The sequence below is a fragment of the Panthera tigris genome, chromosome A1 (genome assembly GCF_018350195.1).
Source record: "Panthera tigris isolate Pti1 chromosome A1, P.tigris_Pti1_mat1.1, whole genome shotgun sequence".
Taxonomy (NCBI): Eukaryota; Metazoa; Chordata; class Mammalia; order Carnivora; family Felidae; genus Panthera; species Panthera tigris.
In genome coordinates this window covers 235,161,137-235,178,072 of record NC_056660.1, presented here as the reverse complement: position 1 = coordinate 235,178,072, position 16,936 = coordinate 235,161,137, and the positions used below count along the sequence as shown (strand labels likewise).

At 43.7% G+C, this 16,936-nt stretch overlaps 1 long non-coding RNA gene across 3 annotated transcripts; it reads left to right on the top strand.

Moving 5' to 3' along the window:
• The first annotated feature begins 1,387 nt into the window (after positions 1 to 1,387).
• Positions 1,388 to 12,475, top strand: LOC107179065. 3 transcript variants are annotated; one of them, XR_006209240.1, is made up of 8 exons: positions 1,388 to 1,509; positions 1,879 to 2,030; positions 2,124 to 2,334; positions 2,884 to 2,971; positions 3,106 to 3,660; positions 6,998 to 7,163; positions 8,874 to 8,943; positions 11,967 to 12,475. It is a non-coding gene; the product is annotated as an uncharacterized LOC107179065 (long non-coding RNA). The 3 variants fall into 3 exon arrangements; XR_001509601.2 differs by having other exon boundaries at positions 2,884 to 3,660; XR_006209244.1 differs by having other exon boundaries at positions 1,388 to 1,583; positions 2,884 to 3,660.
• Positions 12,476 to 16,936: the final 4,461 nt, after the last annotated feature.

Genomic DNA, 16,936 nt, shown 5'->3' with positions numbered 1-16,936 from the left:
AGAGCGCAGAGGGTCTTGAAAAGTGGACCCATTTTTTTTAGTTTATTTATTTACCTTGACACAAAGCCCTAGTGGGGGAGGGGCAGAGAGAGAGGGAGAGAGAGCATCCCAAGCAGGCTGCATGCTGTCAACTTGGAGCCTGACACAGGTCTCAAACTTACAAGCCATGAGATCACGACCTGAGCCAAACTCAAGTCCGATGCTCAACCAACCGAGTCCCCTGGGTGCCCCAAAGGCAAACCCACCTTTATAAGAAGTATCAGCACCCCCAGACTCCTGTCTATGCATGTACATCAGGGACCAGCCTTCTCCACCCAGGCGGCACAGAGGAAGGCGCTCCCTGGGGTCATTGACTGGGATGGCGCCGGTCATGATTCTAGAGGCAACAGGAGGTCAGAACTGTACCCAATAGCTGATTCAGCAGGAGTCTGCAACCCAGACCACGGGGATCCATGAACTCCTGTTCATCCACTGCCCACTGATCAGCTTTCCTTTCCCAAGAGACACTGACAATGTCTATCTGAGGAAATGAGTCGGGGTAGGAGAAAAGACACATGGATGTTGACATCTGGATAGTCCTGGTGAAGCACATCCATCCATCCTCCACCACCTCAAAACAGAACCACAAGGCCACAGACTCTCCTCCATCCGGAGCCTGGAAAGACTCTCTCACTTGCCTCTCAACGATGCATGGAGACCCAGGAAGTACCAGACATTCGGAGGAAGCCGGAGACCAGAACAGACAGAGATGAAAAGAGCACGAGGTGAACGAGGCCAGGGCAGGGAGGAGGAGAAAAAGGCCCCAGGGAGACTTGCATCCACTGACCAAGAACCAGATGCTGGGAAAGTAAACATTTAAGAAACAAGAGAATACTGGGAAATTAATATATGTAATGTATAAATATGTGTATCTGTGAATTATATATAATCTACAAATATGTGTATGTTTATGTATAACGTATGAATTATACATATGTATGTGGAATTTTTTTCAAAGGATGAGAAAACAAAATTGACAAACTCATATGTTAGAACAAGAAGACTAAAAGGTAGAAAATGGGAGCAAAAAGGATGAGAAAACCGAGGATCAGTCCATGAGTTCCACCATCAGACTAATCAAAGACAAAACAGACAAATGGAGGATAAGAAATAAGAAAATCGAAGAAATCACAGAATGGTTCCAGATTCCATATGGAGACCGTGGATCACCCAGTATAAAGAATGACAAATAAAAAAAAATTAAAAAAAAGAATGACAAATAAATAAATAAATAAATAAATAAATAATAAAAATATAAACCCCTCCAGAGACACCCATTGTTATGGCATCTCAGAACTCTGAGAACAAAGAGAAGATTCTAGAGCATTCCAGGTGTGGAAGTCCACAATCAGCAATGATCTTGGCAGGCTAAGAATGAGCCTGAGCAAGCGTCTGAGTAAAGTCCTTTCTTATCTACAATTCCAGCTCCACTAGACAAGGAGGGTGAAGGGAAATTAAAGACACCGTCAGGTATTTAAGATCTCTACATTTACTGAGACGCCCTCCTACAAAAGGTACCTGGAGTACTTGCTGTACAAAAACAAGTATGTGAATCAACAAAATGGAAAACCACGTTTCAGGAAATGGGACCCAATGTGGGAGGGAGGCAGAGACCACCCCAGAATCCCAGGATGGCACATGGAATGCGTCCAGGGAACAAACATTCCAGATTGGAGCAAGGAAATGGAGGGCCCCAGGGTCACGAAGGAGAAGTAGGATAATTTTTTAATGTGTTTTGAGAGGAGTTTGACAAATCTTAACAAAGTGGCACATATATGTATACATGCATACACATTTTCCTCACTTAAGATTGTTCATTTGTTTCCTTACTGAACCCAGAATAAAAGAGAACCAGAGTCCAGAGGAGCAATTTACAATCCGCTTCCCGAAATCAGCGGAAAACTCCTGACGGGAGTTCAGTTCGGCCACTCCTAAATCTGGCTATATAAATTATTCACTATATCCTACTCCCTCCATTCACCACCTTTCAGGTAATTTTACCTGGAATTTTATTTTCAGAGAGTCTGAGCAACACTTACTGAGCACAGACCCTAAGTCTACATATCGGTTCCTCTCTCGTACAGATAAGACACGGAACCCAAAGAATTCAAGGATGGTGTGCCCATGTTCACACAGTTCCTAAGCGGCAAGATGGGAATTTGAATAGAACCCGCCTGACAAAAGTCTGAATTAACGCTCTTCTCCAAAATGCCTAAATGGATGTGGTGTAGACATGTGCAGAGACAGGATGCTAGAATAAAGCCTAGAAGAACACAGATAGCGTCTGGTCTTCCGGTCAGTTTGAGTGGCTGAGACATCCTTATTTTTTAAGACACATTACGATGCTTACGTGTAGTGTTATCATTTCATTATCATGACTCATGGAGATGAGAGGGACGTACATGCATTTCATTAGCTTTAAAGTGACAAAAATGCAGAGATATGAGAGGGAGAGAGAGATCCACACACAGAGAGAAAGAAGGAGATCCAGGTGTTGAAGCCAGTTTTCTCGTTCTTACTCTATTCCAGATTTCTTTCCTTTGAGTCGGTTCACTTAAATTTAACTTCGGCTGAGTTTAGAAAAAAGCAATGACCCGATATGCATCCAAACCATTGAGGAGTTGTAATTGTTAGAAGCAAATGTCATTCACACGGCGAAAGGGCTTCATGGGCTCTCCCTTCCTCCTCTTGTGGCCCTACGCCGTTTTCAACCCGAGTTTGTCAAAAGACCCTGACTTTTGGTCGTTTTTGTGATGGTGATTGTTTTTAGGAATTGCAGGGTTTCCTACAATTTCAAAACTTCTCAGTGTAGTTTAAAAATAATATATATTATTTCTCCATCAGAGAAAACGAGACTAGAAGAATGTGAAAGGCTGTCCTCCATGGGTTCTGTCACTTCCCCGTGCGATCAGCCCTCCGCCAGTCAACTCGGGTCGGCCATGCACAGCCCATCCCCAACCCCACATCTCTTCCCCAACCTCTGGGAACCTCTGCCCCCCAACTGTGAGCACAGGGGAGGGAGTCCAGGTGGGTACCCACCTTTGACTCTGGGCTTCCCTCCCCCAGGAGACCCAACCAGCTCTCGCTGGAATCCTGAGAGCTGGTGGGGCCAACAGCCATCCTGTGGCCCCCTGGGGGCTGAGGAAGGGCCACCATCATGGACGCAGAGCTGGAAGAAAATGCCCATATGATGGAATCAGAAGCAGTGAAAGCTGAATTTAGGTTTTTGGTCCATCTGCACTCTTAGAGAGGAGCAGAGGCCTAAAGCTTTCTGAGAGTCTTCCAGAAAACTGAGCAGAGGTGAGTGCAGCCTCACCCTGTGGTGCTATATCATCCCATCTTTGAATAAAAGGAACCCTTTCCCGTGGCTCCTGTCTCCTTCGGACGCAACTCGGTCCGTCTTTCGAGCTTCCTTGTGTTCCTGTACAAAACATGCCCCTGCCTCATCTTGTGAACCAGATTCCCCCCACCTGGAATCAGCAGGGTTTCCAAGGATCCGTGCCGACTGTCCTGGGGCAGGATTGCCAGATCACAGTTCTGTTCCGAGCCTCTGCTCGCCGCTGCCTGTTTGGTATAATGTGAGGACTTTTCCAGAGAACCAGAAGACAGGTACTTCTTCAGGTAAAGAACAGGCATTCATAAGAATGTTGCCAATTCAAATGTTGTATCACAGGACTTAACGTTTGGTCTCATACTTCTATTCCTTCTCTTTACTAAACATTCAATTTCCATAGCACTGATAATATTACCTATCTGTTTTATTTCACAGCATGCACAACACACACACACACACACACGCACACACACACACACACACACACACACACACAAAACAGTGTGGTTATATAACCAACCTGTCATACAGTGAGAGTCATTAATTCCTTTTGTATCTCATTCTAAAATACTTGGAATATTACATTTTATGAGGTCGGTGTTGTCTAATTCTTAGTGGGATGCCTTTGATTTCCTTTAATTTAATAATATGTGTTAACGCTTCCTTACAGGGTTGTAAATTTGAGAAATTCATAGATTAATCTTATTAAACTGTCCAGATTTGTGTGTTTATGAAAGCTTGTGGTTCACAGTGACAACCACTTACAGGGTCTTTCCAGAAAAAATACTTAGTATTGTCAAGGAAATAAAATGACAATTATTGAAAAAGAATAGAAAAAAAAATGATGCTGTATGTAATTTACAGTGCCAAGATGCTGTAATTGATCCTTCCCAGTACACTTTGGATAAGTGAATTATCCTCCTTAGATTAAAGAAAGAAGCCAGTAAAAGGCTGGGATTTTTGGATGACTCAGTAGGATTTCCATTCTTTGCCATAAGTATGTCCACTTGCCCACTGACCGCCTTCCAGCATAGTGCGTGGGGAGAGGTGTGTGTTCTGAACTCTTTTACTTAACCTGCCCCAACAGGATCAGTCTCCAAATCAGACTGACTCACCCCGTCCGGGGCTACTCGCCGGTCCTGAGGTATCAGACCATTGCGGAACATCCAAATACGCCAAGTACTATCACGTGTGATCATAGGAACTCATTCCTCAGGGATAAATGTTTTTGTTCTGATTCTCTCTTGAGTGAGTGGAAAATGTCTCTCAAATATTAGAGATTTCAAGATCCCTGATCTTCAGGTAACAGGCAATTGGGACGTGTCCACTTTGTTGATGCACGATAGCTGATTCTTGTTTGGATTCTACCACTGTTTTTAATAAGCTTTATTCTGTGTGGATGCCATTGTCCTCGACACATTGCTCTAACATTTGGGGCTTGGCAATTACATCATGTATTTGGCCTGGAGCTTCCGAAATTAAAAATAAGGTGCGAACAAAGCTTCAGTATAATGGCTTCCTTCTGATATGTTCGGCCTGCTGTAAAATTAAGGGGCTAGCACTTTCTTCCTTCCTCCCGCATTGCCTCAAACTGTATCAGCTGTTCCTGAGTGCCCTGTAACTGTATTTCCAACAAAAATTACACAGATATTTCTGTCCAGCTACATGTCCTGCAGGGCTGTTCTGTGGTCTTCCGATCAGTAAAAATGTAATAACATTTTCACATAGTCAATATTTAATTCTGTAAAGGCAACTGGTGGTTGTAATCTAGGTTATTAACCACTCGGTGATTTATGATAGAGGGCAGACAGTGCGGTGGGGGGAGCAGTAGGAAGGTCCTCTGGTGACAATAAAAAGGTTATAAATTTCATAGCTCTGCCCAAGAAATGTATTTATATCCTATATTAAGAATAGCTTTTTATAAATTTTAATGATCCGTGTTATTAATGGAGTTGTCATCATGACTGCCTATACGAGACTGCAGTCCTTGTTTTTTTTTCTTTTACTTTTCCATCAGCTGAAGGTCTTGTGGGAAAAAAAAAGAAAGAGAGAGAGAGAGAGAGAGTGCTCTTATTAGCAATTTGCCAAAAAAATCTTCGGGAGTCATAAGCCTATCATTGTTTCCCTGGACTGCAAAGCCTGTGAGCTGTAGTTTGCATAAAGTTTTATGACCAAGGAGACGTTGGGCTAATTGGATGGAGTACAGTCAGTGCTCTATCATGTTGACGAAGGCCGAGTCAAGATGCAGGAATGAAACCAGGGCCATACGAAAAAGAGAAACTTAGGTGTGGAAATGGTCCTTCTCGTTGGCTTCCTGTCCCCTCGCTGAGACCTTGTTGGGTTTCCAGCCAAACAACGAAGACACACGCACGTACTCAACACGTTCGCGAGGAAACATGCATACCGCATCGTCCCCTCTCTTCCTCCCTGCCTGTCGCACGCGTGCAGGATGGGAGGACTGAGTCCTGCTGGGCAGGACACAGCCTCCTGGGGGGTGAGAGGTGTTCAGCTGGTGGGATTCGGCAGCTCTTCCTTAATTCAGACACCGTTGGTTAAAACCAGAGGTTTACAAAGAAATCTTAAAGAGTCAAAGCAGATTTTGGAACGTGGTGCCCAGACGCTTCCTACAGACAACGTAACAGAGCCGGAGAACGGGCCGTTTCCGGGTATCTGTTTTTTGGTTTTTTTTTTTTTATTTAAAAAAAATTTTTTTTTAACGTTTATTTATTTTTGAGACAGAGAGAGACAGAGCATGAACAGGGGAGGGTCAGAGAGAGAGGGAGACACAGAATCTGAAACAGGCTCCAGGCTCTGAGCTGTCAGCACAGAGCCCGACACGGGGCTTGAACTCATGGACCACGAGATCATGACCTGAGCCAAAGTCGGACGCTTAACTGACTGAGCCACCCAGGCGCCCCCCCCACCCCCGGGTATCTGTTTTAGTGTCAATCCACCCCCGACTCTCCCACCAAAGATTATTTGGGCACAAGGAAGGCCACTGAGAGAGGAGATCTCACACAAACAGATGAGCAAGCAAAAAACTGACTTATGTGGAATTTGTGGTCATTGTTCTTTATATGAGATCCTACTTTATTTCATTATAACTGCACTCCAGTGAAATATTCAGGGGACTCATTTATTAATGACTGATTATTAAGCCGTCAATTAGTTTCTTCACATAGACAACAGAAAAAGTTCTGGAAATCTTTCTCTTGTGCTTACTGTAAATCTTGAACAGAGAAGTTAATGCCTACGTGTTTTCAACAAGAAAGATGAGATTCGAGATATTAGGAAAGCCAGCGTTTGTTTTTCTAAGGTTTTCTCGGGGCAGCTTTAGGTTTAGACGGTGTTGTTTGTTTTTTTTTTTTTTTTCCTAACATCTTTGTCACCTGAAAGAAAATCATCATATCACCAACATGAAAGTGATTAGAATTTGACCTGTATGTTTAATTCACTTTTCTCTTTCCCTCGTGGCTGATGTTAAATTTGAGATCAGGCATGGGAGGAGGTGTAGTTCAGACCTGCTTCCCTGTTCCTCACTCCTGCCTCACCTGTATCAGCTGTCTCATAACCTTCCACCTAATGAAGGAGAATGTTCTACCTGTTCATCGAACTTTCTCTTAGAGTCTCCTGCTCACCAGGCATGCTGCTGGCCACCAGTGCTCAGCACCAACCGTCATGTGGTCCTTCCTTTCACCCGGATTACCAGGAAATCTGGGCTACTGGATGAGCATTCAGGCCAGCAACTGTTGTACCTGCCCATGTGTCGTCTGAGCTCACGCTCTCTTCTGTGAGTGTCCCCCAAGAATACCCACATTTAAAAGCCTGGGGGAGTAATTAAGAATTTACTGGTGACATTATGAGGGTTGAGAGAGAGGAGGGTCCACTTACACTCCCAGAGCAGTGACGGAAAGGGACACGGAGGTCTGCGGGCTCGCCGACTATGCTGAGGCTTTGGTGGGGTCCATCATGGTTGACTTTCTTCTGAGTCGGATTCAAGCAGACTTGTTCTAATTTTCCCTCCGTAATCCGTGACCACCACACCATTCCCACTCTGCAAAATGTCTTTTCCTTTTCACTTAAGTCTGAATTCCATGAGTAGCCAAGACTTGTGTGTTGAACCTCCAGTCCAAATTCGTTTCTCAGGCCATCCCACCTAACACACAAGTCACTGTCTATAAGGATGCCCTTGGAAGGCCTGTCTTGGCATGCCCCGAAAGAATGGAATTTCTGTAGTGCTGTTCACCATGACCTGTATGCAGGGCAGGCTTTATAAGGAACCTCCTGCCCAACTGCCATCAGACTGATTCTCTGCTACCTTACCCATTGCATGCCCAGGGTGAACCAATCCCACAAGACTGCAAAGACCCCTTCACAGTGTCGCCTTACTTCCTGGGCTGAACAAGCACGCCTATGGGATCATGTGCAACAGTTACTAACTTGAACTTGAAGCTGGAAAAATGGGTAGGGAAATCAAGAGTGCCAACTTAGAAATAGTTAGAATGGCTTAGAATATTCTTAGAATAGCTTAGAAATGCTATAGGTGTGGCTCACATGGGGGTCTGCCTCATGAGGTATGTGAGGACGTTCCTTGGTCGATCTAGCTGTTGAGGAATAGGGGAAATCCTCTTTTCCTCACCTGGGAGGGGTAAAAGCTATTTAACTAGTTATGAGATTTGGGTTTTAGATCCTTTCCTCTCCCCCGGAATGATGAAGAGGCTATGTGATCTAAAACATTTTTAAGATTTAATTGAAATAGTCCATTATGCTGAAAAAGATACTACAACCACTTCTTTCAGCCACCATACACTGTCTGTGTTTAATTATTAAAGCCAATGTGGCAAAATGATAACCATATCTGTACATATAAACATGTCTGAGTAAAATATACCCTGTCACAATTATTACTTTTATTAGCTATTGCCTTTGTTACACCGGGCTCAATTATTTCCCCTGAGTCAGTTAACAAGAGCTCCTGATTATCGGCTGGCAGGCAAAGACCAGATTTCTCTCACCAATACTCAATCTTCCGAGAGCATATATTCCCAACAAAAATCCAATCAAGATGCGTGCCTCCTATGCCTGTAATCTCACTTGGTCTAGAACCCTTGCCTAGTTCCTCCCCCGACCCCGACTTTCCAACGTCACAAACCGGTTGTGGAACACCTGTGTCCTGTCTTGTGTGTTTCCACAAGGTGCCATTTAACTTGTGACTCTATCCCCTTTATTCTCCATGATAAGCCAGTAGCTACTTGCCAGCCACGTGCTTCATGTTGTACCACACTGGGCACGTAATCCTGGTGAGCAGCCATTGCCAACGATGCCAGTCTTGAAGGTTTTAACGGACTGATCTCGTCACTGCAAATCCATTTTTCTTTCATTGGCCACTCACTAGGAATGGTTTTGGTATCCACTGACCAGTTTTGTCTACAACAATTTGCTTTTGGGAGGTTTACAGCATAGTGATTTTTTAATACCTCCATTCTTTTTTATTTCTTAGATGGCACTCTTTCATAAAGAGTTTTCCTGCCTCAACTGGGGTATAGACTACAAATGTGTCAAGATCCCTGGTGAGTGCTTTACCTTTGATTATCAATTGTCATAGCAGGGTTTCAGTGTAATGGCAGACCCCCTCAGTGGACCAATGAGTTCCCCTCCTCTCTTCTGTTTACTTTCCTCATATACTATGGTTCCAAAGATTTTTTTTTAGCATTGATTTGCATTTATTAGGGCTCTTGGTGCCAAAATCATTCTCATTTGGCGGTTGGTCATCCCCTTCGTCTTGCTTCAGCAGATGATATGCTGGCATTAGTCTTTCTGGAACAAGATACCCCCGCTTGTTTTGTAAATTGCCTGCCTCACACCTAAAATTATCCATTTCTTCAAGAAGCCCTGGTTCTGTTTCCTGGGCTGGTTTTAGAAACCGAGATATAGATGCAAGGTATGGCTGTGGCACGTGGGCGTCATAGGTTCTAGAACTTTCAGTGTACAGAAAGTAGTCAATATTACAAATGAAATTATGAGCATGTATTAATATTTTCTACGGTAATTTAGGTTGACAATATTTTTATTGATGTCTTGGATTTTATTTTGGTAACTTTTTTTCCCTTTAAACTGACAGTTGTGGTTTCTAATATTAGTATAGTAGCTTGTCTGCTTTATCCAAAATATATTACATAGTTTGAAAAATCATGTCCCGTTGTTAACATGTTCAGTTGATCCAGTGAGTGAGATTTAAAATGCTCTTGATTCCCTTGTTGTCCTTACAATGAGCTCCATTGAAAATGAAGGTGGTTGCACAGTGTTCGAATGGCATTTGGACCTCTTCTTTTCTTTGAATGGTTATGTCGCCAGTCAGACGTGTTATTGGGCTTAGATATTTCAGTTTGTTTCCACTGGGGATATTTTTCCCCCTCTTTTTGCTTTAATTTGTGGACTGTCATACATGCCTGTCGCTTAAATAATAAAGCTGTATAAAGAGGGATATTCAGACAGTCCTCACATATGAAATGATCTTCTCCAGCCACGTCCCCTAGCTTCTGGTTTATCATCCCAATGCTTCTCCCGAGCTTTCACAGATGCTAGAAATCACTAGATTATACTGTTCTTGTATTCTGATTTTTCATTATTGTCAATACCAGAGTGGAAACTTTAGGTAGCATTCAAGAGTTAAGACCTTGGAGTCAGACAGCCTTGGCTTGAGCCCTATTTTACCATTTACAAGCCTGGATTCCCAAACTCTCTGAGCCTCAGTTCCTTCTCTGTAAGTTGAGGACAATAATACTTATCACTCTGGGTTGTTTTGATTATTAAGTGAATTAATTTTTGGAAGTATTTAGAAAAGTCTCTGGGATCTGGTGAATACTCAATACGATAAGCCGATATTACCCTAACACAGTGTTTCTCAACCGGGATGGTTGAGGGACAATTTTGCCCTTGAGCAGACACTTGGCAAAATCTGAAAACAATTTCAGTTGTCATGGCTGGTGGGGAGGGGGAGGGGGAGGGGTGCCACTGGTGCCCAGTGCATAGAAGACTGGGACGCTGACACAGGATGAAACCCCCCAACTAAGATTTATGTGGCCAAAAATACCAGTAGTGCTAACATTTGGTTGGTCACAAAGTGACTCATTTCTGCAGAATATTAAAATAAATAAAATAATAATAATTTCAACAAATACAGATGGTTTTCATAAAATTTTAACTCAACAAAAAGTAACTACCTAATAAAAACATAATGATTCCCTTTTCTTGACTCATTTGTTTATCTATATTAGAGAAGATACTTTAACCGCCCCCCTTCCCCATCTGACAAGAGTCACTGACGGTCCCTCCCTGTGTCTTTCAGACTGCACCGCCATGAGAATATTATTCTGAATATCTCCTTTATTAAAAATAGGACCCAAATCCTTCTTCTTAGAAAAGTAACTTTGCAAACAGTTGGTCGCACAGAATTTGCTTCAAATGCGCTTCCAGAATTCGCATCCAAAAAGTTAGTCGCCCAGAATTCGCTTCAACGTCAGAGGGAGACGTACGTGTGGAATAAAGAACAGGGGATATAAATTTTCCATGTGTTCCCAAAGCCACGGTCATAGTTTCACGAATCCAATTACTTAGCAAAAAGGCCAACAATTAGAGAATGAGGTTAGGGTTCTATTCCATGGAAATGGGCAGGAAAACACTAGCCTCTCACATTACACACTTCAAAAAGTTATTTCAACTCTTTGAATTTATTTTTTTTTTAAATAATGTTTTTCTACATATTCCGAGGATTAGAAAATATTATATTTTTAAGAGAAAAAGATTGGCAAGCCTATAAAAGACTTATTTCTTCAAAGTGTTTAGGATTAATATGATGGGCAGGAACAATCTGAGTTTCAGTGTAAAAATACCAGAATTCAGATTTCAGGGTGAATGAAGACTCTTGAACACCCCAAACCACGACATAATGTGGTTTTTACGTCCCACGGGAGAGAACTGTCATGTTGATGGTAGTGTCCAGGAAGCTGTGTCAGTTGAAAGAGCTACAATTTTGGAACTAGGTCTGTGCTCAAGGGGTAGACTTTCTAGATTCCAGCTGTGTGGCCTCGAGCCAGTCATATAAACTGCTTTGAGCTTGGATTTCTTTATAGGTAGTATGGAGAACACCCTACCGATTCTTTGTCCACATGAGTCACTAGCCTGAGGAACACATCCGGGACAGAAACATGCATATAGTTGGTGCTCAAATAAACACTAGTTTCTTTCCTATAGCAAAACAGAAACAGGCTACAGTTATCGTCCATAACACAAAGATTCCCATATAGCGCAAAGATTCCCATATAGTGCAAAGATTCCTATATGCTGCATCGCAGGCATCCCCAGATTATCACCAGGAGGACTTAAATGCATTAAATGAGGCATGGCTCAACTATAAGAGGCAAGGTGTGCAGAGTTCAGGAACCTCACCCCTCCCCATGGTTCACTGACCTCTGAAGTTGGGTGTCATACCTTAGTGTGCATATATAGTTAGCATAGGCTCGATATGCTATTTATTAAACTCATGTTGTGATGTTGTAAAAACTGTATGGAATGAATTTATTATGTCTTTAAGAAATCTAATGCTCAGGGGGAGTGCAACAAATTTCCACCACGTCAAGAAACAGAGATGATACAGTCCCGGAATCCGCATCCCAAAGTGTCTCCAGAAGATCGTTCTTTACAAGGAAACACTCCGCATATCGGGACAGATGACCGAGCAGAGCTCTGTGAAGGGTAGAGTCGGGTGCAGATCCGTAAGGACTCTACACAGGTCAAGAAGAACGAAGGCAGACCTGACTGCCTGCTGAAGCGGTCACCTGGCAAGGGCACGTGAAGGTGGCATACCACGGGGTGAGGGAAGCTCTGGAACCAGGCATTGACTCTGACCCACAAGCCCCCGACTTTGAATAGGAAGACCAAGTACAAAGACGTAAGAAATGAGATGCTACTCACGATCTCTAAGGCTTTCTTGTGCCACACTGGACACTGATGTCTTGTGGTTGGAAAAGTTGTAAAAACGGAGGGAAGTGAAATTTTTGATCTTTCAACCAAGAAGTTACAAAATATGTTCAATCGATTATACAATGATAAAAATCTCAGAATGGAAATTAAATTCCATGGGAACTCATGCAGCTGTCAGGAATGTTTTTGTTTGTAAATCCCGTCCTTGTTTCACTTTGGAAACTCTTGTTTTCTATAATTTGGAACATGAATTTAAATATTTAAATATGCAACGCAATACATACTAAAACATCCACAGATATTTCAATATGATTTCCATTCACGGTAGCAGCAGGCCACTGTTAATTAGGAAACCTTTTCTTCACTCTATCCTTGGTCTGGGATGCCCATTAGGAATCCCCGGGGCGAACAGTATTTCATCAACTGTGAGGGCAAAGCCACGAGGGAAAAACTCCAGAATGACTGTCAAAAGAAGGAATCACAAAATTCCTTCAAAAAAAGTGAACATGATGCCTCAAACACTCCTGTGTTTTATTATTTTTTAAAAGTTTTTAATGTTTATTTATTTTTGAGAGAGAGAGAGAACATGAGTGGGAGAGGGGCAGAGAGAGGGAGACACAGAATCAGAAGCAGGATCCAGGCTCTGAGCTGTCAGCACAGAGCTCGATACAGGGCTCAAACTCATGAACTGTGAGATCATGACATGAGCTGGTCGGACGCTTAACCAACTGAGCGACCCAGGCGCCCCAACTCCTGTGTTTTCTAGTGCGTGTTGCTACCATATCCATTCCCAAAGCAGGAAAACGGCCCCTTCCCAGCTATGGAGCATGGACGTTGTGTGCCTATGTCTGCCACATCCATGGTGGAGACAGAGCGGTGTCTGTGTCATTTCCCTCCGTGACGTGAGTTTTGTGAATTGCTTTGTGTTTGTATTTCCTGGTGGGCATGTTTTCCAACTGGACTCTGGGTTCTTGGGGGTCCATGAAAGGTCTCTGCTTCCTCTAAACCCCCAGAGGGTGCCTAGTCAATAGTTTCCAAGCCCTATATGTTTAGTACCACGTTTTATCTTACTGATTCAAAATAAATTCTTACGGAAGGTAGCTGATTCCATTTTCCAATAAGGGAAACATTTTTGTTTTAGCCAGGTCAGTTGATGGGAATATTATCCCAGCCGCACTTGTCTCCTTACCTATAGGACCGAATTACAGGACGACCTATGCTTCCTTGCCACCTGGACCGTGCTGTCCTGTGCCTACCACGCGCCTTATAAATATTTGTTGATTTCATTTGCACTTCTGGTAAATATACGTTCAAGGCTGGAATAATTTATATGCACAAACGTGAACAGGCTTCAGCATGGAAAACAAATTGCAGAGAAAAATGAAAATAAACATGACGTAGACAGATTTTAACCAGAGAGTTTAAAGTGCACAGTAAGTAGTAATCCGTCGCCATCATCGCTGGTATGACATTTCTTGGGAGGTCAGGAGGGGCTCACATACAGGAATAATATTTGCCTTCCGTCCAGTTGAAGGTTCTGAACAAAACACTCAAGATCTGGAATTGGGCAGTGTGCCAGCACTACTGGTGAGTTTCAACTTTCTTATAAAATCTGTTCACAGGGAAAGGTAGCAAATAACTCAATGCCACTCTTAAAATGTGCACTCAGCAGCTCAATCCAGGGTTTTAATTAATGCCTCATACGTGCTCTCCTACAAAGGGGGAGCTACCTGGCATCCCAGCAATTTGCTCTGCAAGGCTGGCAACGGAAGGTTGCTTATCTGGCAGGAAACCTGCAAACAAAGGGCTGTTGGTCAACATAGCCTTATAGCCAGAAAGATCACACTCCCACGATGTGTGTATTTCACCCATCGACACCAGATAGTTTTCTGCTTTAAGTACTAAATGTCAGAAATGTCTTCTCCTTTGGTGAAACGAGGGTCATGTTAATCAGCATCATTAATATGGTTTTGTCCCGTGGTCTTGCCATTCCAAAGCCACTCTCACATCTGGCCCTTCCTTAGGTAGTCTTTTCAACAAGCGTTCAACAATCTGCTTCCCTAACTCCTTTCTTTCTGCTCAGAACTCCCTTCTCCCACTCAGATTCTAGTTCCTTTCTCTTTACCCATCCAATGTAGTGTAGCCAGCTCAATACTCTGAAATACTCACAAATACTGTCATGGAATTGAACGGTCCCTAGAATATATCTGTCAAGTATACATTAATGAAATCAATGTTCTTGAAGGCACGTGAATTGAAATGAACAGGGGGTGAGAATCTTCAGAGACAATGCCTGAAGCTTGATCCCTAAAGAGACTTATGCCCAGCTATTGGACCAAATAATTTTGTATGGCTTTGTGCCAGCCCTAAAGATAATAGAAAATTGTTTCCAGAATGTAGTTACATGAACCATGAGGTTTAACACCAGTAAAATTTTTGTTAAAATTGTCATCAGAGAACTTGAGGAAGTAAAGAGCTGGCTGGGACTTCAATATTCCCCCAGAACATGTTGCATTGAAACATTTGGACCTTGTGTTCTCTGTTACCTTCTAGTGAGGTTGTCTGGGCTTACCAATGTCGAGCATTTGGGAAGGTATCCAAATGAGAACTACCAATGAAAACCTAAGAGCTGGCAGAACAAATTGGGTTAGATTGGTTCATTGCCCCATTGTGTGCTAGAATGGGTAGGAAGATTTTATGGAGATGACGCATTTTAGGATGCCCCGTGAAGGAGTTCAGCTATTCAGAAATGGGGAGCAAAGACATTCCATATGGAGGAAGAGGAACATGAGGAGAGCAGTTTCACAGCGGCCATGCACGTCCCAGAAACCCCCCGGGTAGCAGGCGTGGTCATGTACACTCAGCCCCAGGCGCTGCAGGGGAGCCCAGATGCACACCCACTGCCTAAGAGTGAGGTCGAGTAAATCTCTGTGAGCCTACACTGACCCCCACCAGTCCACTTTGCCCCCAGACCAACGCCTCACAACTAACACTATGCAGCGTCCACGCCGGCCAGCCTCCTGGAGAGTGGACAAGCTCCCACTCTCATGGCCCTGGGTCCATCCCTCTTGGAGTGTTCTCTCCCAACGGATGCCTCCTGGGACACCCTGCTGTCCTCGCAGGACTTACCACCTTCATGCCAGCAGCATTCGCAGGCTGTTGCTCACCTGGCCTTTACAACCCTCTGGAGCCACCCTCACTCGCATTTGTTAAGCTGTTTCTGGACGAAAATGCTCCGGTGCCGGAGACGTTCTGTATGTGGACTCCGCTGAGCTCCACTGAATTCACAGCCATGCCCTCCTGTGCTTTTCTGAAAGCACATGGGGCAACAGTCTCCTCCCCGATCACCTGACTCAAGCGTGGCATGGGAGTAAGATCATGTAGTTGAGCCTCTGTCTTCAGTGGCCTTCCCGCCTCTCGGACTGGCCCCTGATGGGGAGAGAGCCCACCACACGGTCTCCAACGCCCCACTGTCCGGTCCTGGGCAGCGAGGGTCCACATCTCCTGAGTGCCTTTGAGTGCCTGAGCTCATTCAAGCCAGGACCCCTTCTTCCTCACCTCTCCATCCCTGGAAGACAGCCAGCGCTTGGAGAACATTTGCTGAGGGCAGGGACGCAGCAGTGTGTGTGCTCCACAGCCAGGTCAAGAGCTGCCTGCAGGAGATGTGTTGGGAGCCCGCAATGGTAAGACAATAGCGACAGCAGGCACGGTCACAGTCACGGAGGAGCTCAGCTTGACAGTTGTTGCTCTCAGAGCTTCGGGTCTTACCTCACCTGGCCTTCACCAGAATTCTGAGTCGCACGCTCTTTCCTTTGCCATTTTACAGGTGAGGAAATTGTGTAACACAGCTCTAGAGGAGCAGAGGGGAATTTGGACTCAGGTTCTCTGGCTCCAGATAAGGTCAAAATTGTTTCACGTACGAGTTTAAGAGAACCGTCGTCAAAAGGTACGCATAATCTCTTAGCTGCGATGTTCATTATTCTGAGTGTATTACACAGAATAGTCTATTCTAACTTTTGGTTGGTTTCTACTCAAATTCAAATATTTAACCTGCCCAAATAGCATTAATTCAGCAGGTGGCTAATAAATTCTAGTATACCGGGACAGTGGCTCACTAGTAAGTTTGTTCTAATTCCATCTCGATTATTTACTTCGTTCATAATGAAACAGATGGAAATATATATATATATATATATGAATTATATATATATATGAATATTGTTCCAAAAATGTATGTGCTATTCATTATCAGAATGTTCTTACACAAGCTAAATTGAGCTCAGCCAGAGGACTTTCTAAGGAGATAAAAGGAATGAAAGAAGAAAGAAGAAAGGGATTGTGAGGTCTACTCAGCACCAGACCCTGGATGGAGGTAGGCAATTTTAGGCAAAGATCCTGCTTCCTTCCTCCCTGGGGGTTTTCTCCAGGGTAACTCACACAGCTACCCTGCAGATCCTGGTCCCCTGCCTCTGGTGACCTCTTCCTGCTCAATTAACCCCTTTACAGAACCAAACATGACTTTTGTCTTTTCAAGTGGCCAAATTGTTGCCATTTTTAGAAGGGAGTTAGGCACTGCTCCCT